This window comes from Cucurbita pepo, chromosome 12 (genome assembly GCF_057944985.1).
Source record: "Cucurbita pepo subsp. pepo isolate OVF chromosome 12, ASM5794498v1, whole genome shotgun sequence".
Taxonomy (NCBI): domain Eukaryota; kingdom Viridiplantae; phylum Streptophyta; class Magnoliopsida; order Cucurbitales; family Cucurbitaceae; genus Cucurbita; species Cucurbita pepo.
In genome coordinates, this window is record NC_141809.1 from 2474683 (window position 1) to 2485381 (window position 10699).

The window sequence follows — 10699 nt, forward strand, 5'->3', positions numbered from 1 at the left end:
TTCATATGGGAAGTTGTTTGTCTTCAAAGAAATGTTAATATCATTCGCCTTCTTTCTCTTAATAAAATTCATACCAATTGTCTATTATTATGATTCAATTTCAACAAATATCATTAGAAGATATCCCACGTTGTTTCGGGAGGAGAACGAAACACTCAGTAGACGCATTTTAAAAGCCCGAAAGAGGAAGCTGAAAGAGGACAATATCTAGATTGTTACAAAAAAAAAAAAAAAATTCATGTCATAAACATGTATAACATAAAATGTGTTAATAAATAAATTAAATAATAATTGAGATTCAACCTAGTATTTAATTGTAATAACAACTATGTATATGATCTATAAATATATTATGGTACCTCTTAAAAATTTACTAGTGGAATAATTAAATGAAAGCAAATTTGATTTACGAGTAGGTAATAAATACTTTTTTGTAACCACTCAAGCCCATAACTAGTAGATATTATTCGGTATGGGGCGTTACTTGTGATTGTCAGCCTCATGATTTGAAAATGCGTGGGAGAGATTTCCACACCAGGAATGTGTGTTCATAATTCACTCCCTTGGCATAGTGTAATAATTATAATAAGAAGAGAGTAGGTTGTGACTCTCATATCGAGACAAGTAAAGCGGTAACCCCTCAAGAGGCGCCCATCCGGCCATGTGTGGACCAATATAAACGGATATCATGATGCGACTGAGGAGAACAACAATGCATCATCTAACACACCACACAGAGTGGGCATGAAGACAAGTCGAGACATAAGCAAAATAGGGACATCGAATAGACAAGAATGACAAAGATAGGATTGTTGAAGAACTGAGTACGATCCCCGTCCTTAACCTCGAAAGTCGGAGTTCTAGAAGAAATTTGGGAATGCGGTTTTGGAGTTAAGTCAGTTCATATGAAATATGAATGCTCACCAAAGTTGATGTAAATTGACTAATGTTATGCGGACCTCGTGTATTGAAAATGGTTCAAAATGAACTGTAGGGGAAGATATGGTGATAGCTCTCTACAACCCGTGGGCTCTGTGGCTTAAGTGAGCTACCATGTGACACATGCGTGTGTCGCAGTAAGGGTGAGCGTGTCGAGACGAGTATCTTGATAGAACACAGATGGATGGATGTTCGGGATGTCTTGATGAGATGAGCGACATGTGGGCCTATTCTCGATGGCATGACCAAGTGAGTTATGATGGCCGACGACATATTTTTTTCTTCCATTTGAACTAATTTCGATCATTCTTTTAGCTGCTTTGATCGGCGCGGGTGATTTTCCCGGTAATGAGGAAACATGATCAGTAAGAAATCATAGAAAAGATGAAAGAATGGGAAAAAACGGGCACATTCTTCAAAAATACATGACTCTGGCTTCTATGTCTTCCCACAATGCTTATTACCCACAAAACATCTTACCCTGAATCGGAGAAAGAAAGAGGCTTTCCTTGCAAGAACAGATATTAAGCCATGTCGATTGGGAACCAAAATGACATAATGAGATGCGATGTTGCATTGAGAGACCTTGGCCTCGAGGCAACGTCAAGCCAAATAACTTAGCCTAGTGTAGAGGCAAGTCGGTTGTGTCGCAGATGATTGAACATGCACGCGCAGGAGGCGTGTGTGGCAAACAAGTTTGGATTCCGTACAAGCGATGTTCAGTTGGCGAAGACAAACCTCGCCTAAGGTCCAAAGAATCCACAAAATCTGGAAAAAAAATATAAATGGGGCTTGATTCCCATTAAGGTAAGTCGTGAGCGTGTCAAGAATACTATGTCCCACAATCGAAAAAGTAGGACCGCCCCACACAGCTCTAACACTAATACCATTTATAATAGCCCAAAAGTGTACCCTAAAACCTCATCAACCACAGCCGATCCACCATTCTCCCATCATGTTCATTTTTATGCTATACCAAATGCACGACCTTGTGGATGCCACCTCCGTCCTCGCCGAGACATTCGATGACATATTTGATATCAAATTCTCGCCGACAATGTTCTCCATAATGGCCGCTACGACACCCTCCTCGCGTTGCATCATAGCACTCCAATTATCTCCTCAATTCTTCAATGCATATTTATGCCACCAACTTCATTACAAATTCATTTACATCGAAGACTTCTATGATTTCATGCACAATTTTGAACGCAAAGGTTTTTCTTCATTAACCTTCACTTTTCCTGAACCAGATCGTGTGGACTCCAATGTGGCTCTTCGTGGTTTGTAGTTTATACCCTTTTCACCAATTTTAATTTTCTTGAACAATTTAGATTCAAGAATCTTGTTTTGCAGTCATGTCCGAAGCTTGCATCAATGTTTATTCATGTACCATTCCTTGGCGATTTCTTGCTGCAACTGCGATACTCAAATTTTTTCATGGCTCAAATGGTTTGCTTTTTAATATCTATATCTTTCAAACCCATTTGAGTTCTTTAAAATCTGATACCCATTTGGGATCTTTTAGGGCATTTCGAGGAACTTGAGTTACCAATGTTTCCTTCGTCTAAGGTGATGGATGTTGGGCCATTTGATTTTGCAACATTTGTGTCAATTGACTCGCAAGAGTTCATAAACATTGTCACATGTTTTAATGATTTTGATTATGGTAATATATAATAACTCATATTATAATAACATTGTCACAATTTTCTTTATGTGTTCTTGATCTTGTTGGGATTTTTCACAGTTCTTGTTACTTTAATCAATTCACAAGTCATGTTCTCTTACGGAAAGACAAAGATTGTTCTAACCCAAGAGGTAATTGTGTCACTTTTGATGTTCTAAGATTATTTCAATCTTTTAAATTGGCTAATGTTATGCAGAGAAGACAATGCATTATTGGAGGTGTTGCAGCAAGTGATGAAGTTGTTTTTGTAATCAGTCTCCAACCAATGACAATTTTTTGTAATTTGGCTCGTCGATTACGAAGGGTGTGGCTATTCAAGTCGAGTGATTCGACGACGAGAGGAGTAATCGCGGCCCCTTTAGGGTTGTATGCTCGATATGTGGCCTATTTTTCAGATAGAATTGACACGACATCGGAAGATCATATGAAATATGATAACTTTGTCGAGTATATATCAAAATAACATTTTTGTATTTCGTACGCCTTAAGGTACCATTGGTCTTTTAATGAATAGGCTCACATCATATGTTAATATATATTTGCGTTTTCCGGGAGTGAACGAGTCAAACCAAGGTCTATTGCTTGGACTATTGTTTGGAAGGCAATTATCCTAATCGCCTACAAACGCTTACAAAAGAACATCTCATACATTAGGTGCCTACAAACGCTTACAAAAGAACATCTCATACATTAGGTGCCTACAAACGCTTACAAAAGAACATCTCATATTTGTGTTTGCCAGGAATCAAACTCAGGTCTATTGCTTGGAAGGCAATTGTCCTAATCGCCTACAAACCCTTACAAAAGAACATCTCATACATTAGCCGCTTACAAAAGAACATCTCATATTTGTGAATCAAACTCAAGTCTATTGCTTGGAAGGCAATTATCCTAACCGTTGGACTACAAACGCTTGCAAAAGATCATCTCATACATTAGGTACCATTAGTCTTTTAATGAATAGTCTGTAAATAAGACCAACAAGGGACGGTGAAGACCCATTGAATAGTCCGTAAATAAGACCAACAAGCGACTTAACCATATTAAGATAAGCTCACAATATATATTAATACATATTTGCATTTGTCGAGAGTTGAACCCAGGTCTATTGCTTGAAAGGCAATTATCCTAACCGTTGGACTACAAACGCTTGCAAAAGTACATCTCATACCTCAGGTACCGTTGATCTTCTAATAAATAGTCAGTTGATATAAAATAAGACCAACAAGTGACATGGTGAAGACCCATTGTTCGAGAAGAAACCTCTCCCTAGTGGACGAAAGTTCGAAGAAGCACTGAAATGTTATGGCGTTGAACTATAAGGAGGAACCTTTGTGGTGGACGTGAAGAACAAAGGACGAATTGTGGTTCTAAATACTTAAAACCTGTCGTTGATGTGCAAGGTCAGCCTTGATGCAAATCCGGTTCGATTGGATGGGAGTGTCATGTAATCGCCCTACTAGGTAACATACAATGTGGTTGTAGTCCAACGGCTAAGATAATTGCCTTATTATTAGAACTCTCATAGTTAAATAAATAAATAAATAAAAACCCCACAACATATATAGGGGCTATTTTAGATGATGGGTTGGGTCGGGTTAGGTTGGGTTTATCTTTACCCTATTTTTGGGGATAAAAGAGTCCATTTTCCCTGATTTCCCTCGGGAACTCGACTGTAAAGACTACTCAAACTAGATTCATCCTATCCTCTCCCTATTTTTTTGGGATCAAATCGATGCTTTACCCTATTTTTAGGGCCATTTTAGAGTAGAGGTAATTCCGATGAGAAGAGAGAGACTGAACAGGACGGACTATTACTGAACAGGACGGACTTTCCTGGCTTTTGTACTTCATCTTAGTAATTCTTTCGGGAAAGCAACAACAAGAGCAATAGATCGACTTCTTTCCTTCCTCCCGCTTCATGTAGGGGACTAGGCGGGATGATCGTCCCTAGCTTTCGGCCAAGGGTTAACTCTATCAATTGGTTTTGGGGAAGACCCGGTAAGCAAGAACAATAGAATGAGAGAAATCCTGTACTTGAGATATGGCACCTGTTGACACAATCAAATTTGTCCTATCAATTCACTTCCAATCGTATCTTTGATATATTTGATCATACTAGAATATATAAATAGTCGAAGCTTCCGTAGAGAAACCGCAGGTTCCGCTGGGGTAGCTGTTCCTCGGTATTGGTAATCAGTCTCGCTATTGACGTTCGAGCTCGCTGGGGAGTGCCTTGTAGGGAAAAAGAGGTTATCTAGGCAGATAGAGAAGAAAGAATGTTAAATGAGACTTGGAAAGCGAAAGCGAGACTTGTTTCATTTGATGATGCTCCCTATGTAAAGTCGAATTAATCTTTCTTGTCTTGCTTCTCTTTCCCTTCTTTCAAACAAAGACTGTAAACTCCTTCAATCGGGTTCCGTAAACTCTAATGAATAAGGAGTTGAGTTGCCAGTTCACTCTAATGAATTCATCCTCCTTGGCTTGATTGAGTCTACCTTCTTCAAACAAACACAGTAAAGGTGAAGAAAGAGTCTGCCTCCAGGTGCCTATCCTGTGTTCGAGAAGGTCCCGCAGTTCCTAGGCAGCACCTCGAAGTTTTGTTTCTTGTCTTACATGAGACTCGAGATATTCCTCACTCCATGGCATGGCACCTTTCGCTCATCCATTCTGCCCGTGCAGATGCCCTTTTTCTTTCATTATCATCTACCGCCCTTTCTTTCCTCCCGGCTATTCACGCATGAGGCTCGTTGCAAAGAAAAGAGAGTGCTCGACCGGAACAACGGCCAACAAAGACCCTAATATGAACATAACTAAAAGATTATCGATTGGATTATGCTCAAATTGACATATATCAAAGATATACTTAAACGTTTGAATATACATCATAAACCCATTTCAACTAGGATTATATGTATGTTTTGAGTATCAACCCTAACTCTAATGAATATCATAGAGAAAAGATATGAGAAAGCATATCAAGAGATTTCAAAGTAGGGATAAACATTCCACAATGAGAATTCATAGTCATGATCTCAATTGAAGGGAAGCTCGGATGAGAAAGTCCAAAAATGACAATTCTTGAAAAGGAAAGCTATAGAGAAAAATATCTATTAGCGGTGAGTTTTAGTGATGCCACAGTCGAAGAAGAGCACAGACATGGAATGACGTCGAACTATGAGGAGGAACCTTGGATGTGGACGCTTAGAACGGAGGATGAGTTGTGGTTCTAAATACCAAAAACCTGCTGCTGATGGGCGAGGTTGGCCTTGGTGCAAATCATGTTCGATTGAATGGGGGTCATGTACTCACCCAACGAGTAATGTACAAGGTGTTTGTAGTTCAACGGTCAGGATATTGCCTTCTAATGTACAAGGGGTTCAACTTATTTTAAATGTGATGACAACTTATCTTAAATGTTAACAATGGGTCTTCACAACATGGTTTCCTGGTCTTATTTTATTTCAACAAACTAATCATTAGAGGACCAATGGAATCTGAGGTATGAGACGTTTTGCGCGAGAGTTTGTAGTCCAACTGTTAGGATAATTGCCTTCCAAGCAATAGACCTTGGTTTGACTCGTTGACTCCCGGCAAACGCAAATATATATTAACATATGATGTGAGCCTATTCATTAAAAGACCAATGGTACCTAATTTATGAGATGTGCTTTTGCAAGCTTTTGTAGTCCAATGGTTAGGATAATTGCCTTCCAAGCAATAGACTCAGGTTCGACACCCGTCAAATGCAAATATATAATAATGTGATGTGTGTGAGCTTATCTTAAATGATAATAATGAATGGGTCTTCACAATGTTGCTTCTTTGTCTTATTTTATTTCAACAAACTAATCATTAGAAGACTAATGGTAAATGTAGAATGAGACGTGCTTTTGCGCAAGCGTTTGTAGTCCAACGGTTAAGATAATTGCCTTCCAAGCAATAGACTCGGGTTCGACTCTTGGCAAACTCAAATATATACTAATGTGATGTCTGCGCGATAATTAAACAATCACTAGAAGACAAATGGTAACTGAGGTATGAGACATGCTTTTGCGCAAGCGTTTGTAGTCCAACGGTTAGGATAATTGCCTTCCAAGCAATAGACCTGGGTTCGACTCCCGGCAAACGCAAATACACACTAATGTGATGTGTTAGCTTATCTTTTAAATGTTAACAATGAATGGGTCTTCACAAAGTCTCTTCTTTGTCTTATTTTATTTCAACAGACTAATCATTAGAAGACCAATGGTAACTGAGGTATGAGACGTGCTCTTGCGCAAGCGTTTGTAGTCCAACGGTTAGGATAATTGTCTTCCAAGCAATAGACCCGGGTTCTACTCTCGGCAAACGCAAATATAAACTAATCTGATGGGTGAGCTTATCTTAAATGTTAACAATGGGTCTTCACAATGTCCCAATGGTAACTACGGTATGAGACTTAGAAAACCAATGTGGTAACTACGGTATGAGACGTTCTTTTGCGCAAGCGTTTGTAGTCAACGGTTAGGATGGATAATTGTCTTCCAAGCAATAGACCTGGGTTTGACTCCCGAAAAAACGTGCATACTAGTCTTATTTTATATCAATAGACTTATTATTAGAAGACCAATGGTATCTGAGGTAAGAGACATGCCTTTGCATAAGCATTTGTAGTCCAACAGTTAGGATAATTGCCTTCCAAGGAGTAGACTTGGGTTCAACTCCCTGCAAATGCAAATATATACTAATGTGATGTGTGAGCTTATCTTAAATGTTAACAATTGGTCTTCACAATGTCGCTTCTTTGTACCTAGCTTTGACGGTGCAGGGGCTGTCGCAAGTGGAGCCGATTGATTACTCTTCGGCTCAACCCTACCACACTGGATCACTGGAGCCAAGGCAGTATCATCGCTCAACATTGTCTTTGTCCCTTGCTCTAGGTTTCCCCTTCTACTTCTTGGGTTAGAAATATTATCACTGGAGCCAAGGCAGCATCATCGCTCAACATTGTCTTTGTCCCTTGCTCTAGGTTTCCCCTTCTACTTCTTGGGTTAGAAATATTATCAACATTGTCTTTGTCCCTTGCTCTAGGTTTCCCCTTCTACTTCTTGGGTTAGAAATATTATCACTGGAGCCAAGGCAGCATCGTCGCTGAGCGATGATCCCTCTTCATGGTTTAGACATATTCTCGCCAAAGCCAAGGCAGCATCACCGCTGAGCAGCGATCCCTCTACAGTTTTCGATGGTCAAGAAAGTGTTTCAGAGATTTACCTTTGAAATTTGGGCGCCTTGGCCTCTTCACCAACCAAGTCGCCGCCGCCCTTCTCGCCAAAATTGGCTCCTTCGCCCAACGTGGCGACTCTACCGGCTTCAACATTGTCTTTGTCCTTTGCTCTAGGTTTCCCCCTTCTACTTCTTGGGTTATAAATATTATCATTGGAGCCAAGGCAGCATCGTCGCTGAGCGATGATCCCTCTTCATGGGTTACATATTCTCGCCGAAACCAAGACAGCATCGCCGCTGAGCAGCGATCCCTCTGCAGTTTTCGATGGTCAAGAAAGTGTTTCTCTACGCCTCCTCTGAACCAGGTTGTTGACATCTTCACGAAAAGTGTTTCTCAACCTCTCTATGAATTTTTCAGATCCAAACTTCACGTTCGTTCAAATCCGACCCTCAGCTTGCGATGGGGTGTTAAGGATATTTAGTAATAAATTATAGTTTACCATATATATCATATTTGATATTTTATTATAAGGCAAATATCTCGATATTTGCATTCTTACCACAGGTATCTTTCTATTTATTACTCTTTCCATGTCTAATTTATTTGATTATAAATAATATAACTTTCACACTATTAAGCAAACATTCTCAGTTTTAAATTAAAATTCAAATAAAAAAAAAATATATCCCATTAAATTTGAAATGTAGGGTATGAGATGGATGGCTGTTTATAAAAAGGAAAGGCAATTCAATTGGGGAGAAAGTCTAAACTTGAGAAATAATTGAAACAAAGAATTTTGATCATTACCACCACCATGTTCTTGGTCCAGCTTCAACAATTTGAACCTCTTTTGGACGCAACCTCCCTACTAACTCAAATTTCTAAGGACGCCGACGTGAGATTCACTGCGTTTATGCTCTCGTTAATTGCCTCGCACACTTCCCCTCGCTTCGTCGCAACGCTGCAAATGTCGTGCCGATTGTTCACCAACTACTCGGTCGACCATTATTACAGTTCGAAGGTTTCCCTCGAGTCCTTCCACGATGCTATGTTGGATGGTGGAAGTTTTTCTTCAATGTCAATCCATGTTTTGGAATCAAGACAACAAATGATCCTTAGATATGAGAATCCATCAAGTTAGTATACAAGAAACAACAATCTTGTTTCTTTTGGTTTCAAGAACATAATTTCCTTCAAAATCTTTCAAGAAAATCACTTCAATTTCTTATTTGATTTCCCTTTTAGGCAATGACCCACCATTGCATCTTGAATTGCCATTGTCGCCACCACAAGCCGAGAGCTTAGGCCAAGTTGAATATGGCAAATTTTTCACTGTTAATTCTAAAGTGTTAAGGAAAATTATAAAAGAATTGCCTCTCTTCCACGATGATTTAGGTATCAATTCTCTCTTCTTTTTTTTTTTTTTTTTTCTTTTTTTCAAATTTGATTTTGTTTTTGATTTCGATACCTTGTTTATATGTCATAGTTCGTGTTGCTGCGACAAGTACTCGGGTCAAGTTCTCAATAGCATCTAAGGAGATTACTGTTACTAAAGAGGTATTATATTGTTCATGTTCATTACAATTTGAATGAAATTAAGCAAAATAAAAGCTTTAAAATTGCTTGATTTTGAACAGAGTGGAAATTGTAGGATCGTAGGTTATGAAGGAGAAGATGAAACTGAGCTGCATATCACTTTTCGTCCCATGATGTTTTTCCTTAATTTTACGTATAAAGCGAATAGGGTTTGGTTTTATAAGACAACTAATTCTCAAAGTGTAATTAGTGTCCCAGCTTTTGGGATGTATGGTCAATATGTGGTCTATTTTCCCAAATTATGATCAAAATATTGATACTCAAATGGCTGAAGATTTTGTTATGAATGTGAATTTCTTATAATGTATTTTGTCATTCTCACAAGTAGCATATTCACTAGGAGACGTCATATCGTAATTTTGTTATGAATTTCGAATATCTTACCCTTACCTCTCGAGCTCAAAAAAACAAAGTTAATATGTGTGGTGCTCGAGTAAATGAGCGGCATATGAATGAACTGATACCACATCTGAATGAGAGTGATATTATAAATATGGAAGTTAAAGAAGTGCTTTTGAAAGTTACTATTTGTTAAAATAAAGTGCATATTCCTTTTTGGTGTCTCAACCAGAGATTTTCTTTGAATAATTTTATACCGGGTGATTTCTAGTAAATTTTCTTAGTAACCGTGAGTGAGGCACACTATGTTGAAAGAATTTGTATTAATTTGTGAGGATAGTTTTTACTCGTGGATGCTGACGGCAGGACCGTTCATGTATTAAGACGAAAAAAAAAAAAAAAAAAAAAACTTGCTAGCAACACTTTTGGCTTTAGTTTTGTAGTGTTACGATACTGATAGACTTGACTTGTAAACTCTTTTGTAATAGTAATTGGTTGCCGCTCGTGGATGTAGGAAAATTTCTTCTCTTCAAATCTTGTAAATTTTTGTGTCTATTTGTTAATTTTTGTTCGTGGGTGTATGAAGAGGTGAAAGAGCTTGACCTTTCTTACAAGATAGTACGTCAGTGAAAGAAGGAATCCGAGTAAAGAACTCTTCCTGAACGAACCAACCTGATTAAACTAAACTCTTGAACGAGGAACTCCTTCCCCTCGGAAGGCTTCTTTCTTTCTTGCTTTCGTCTTTTTCTTTTTCTTTTACCGACTGTAATGTATAAGGTTCAGTAGGAGTTCAATCAGGGAGTGAAGCTGGGAGACAAAATAAATGCGATCAATTTTTCTTCGGCTTCCATTACAACCACGACTATTATTCAAGGAAAGATGAAAAGCAAATGCACATTTCGTATGCTTAGTTGTCTTGCTAGCGTGAT

The 10699-nt window shown here is 38.6% G+C and overlaps 1 non-coding gene across 1 annotated transcript; it reads left to right on the plus strand.

Annotated features, from left to right (window-relative positions):
• Positions 1–6690: 6690 nt before the first annotated feature.
• On the plus strand, positions 6691–6762 carry TRNAG-UCC (transfer RNA glycine (anticodon UCC)). Its single transcript has one exon. It is a non-coding gene; the product is annotated as a tRNA-Gly (tRNA).
• Positions 6763–10699: the final 3937 nt, after the last annotated feature.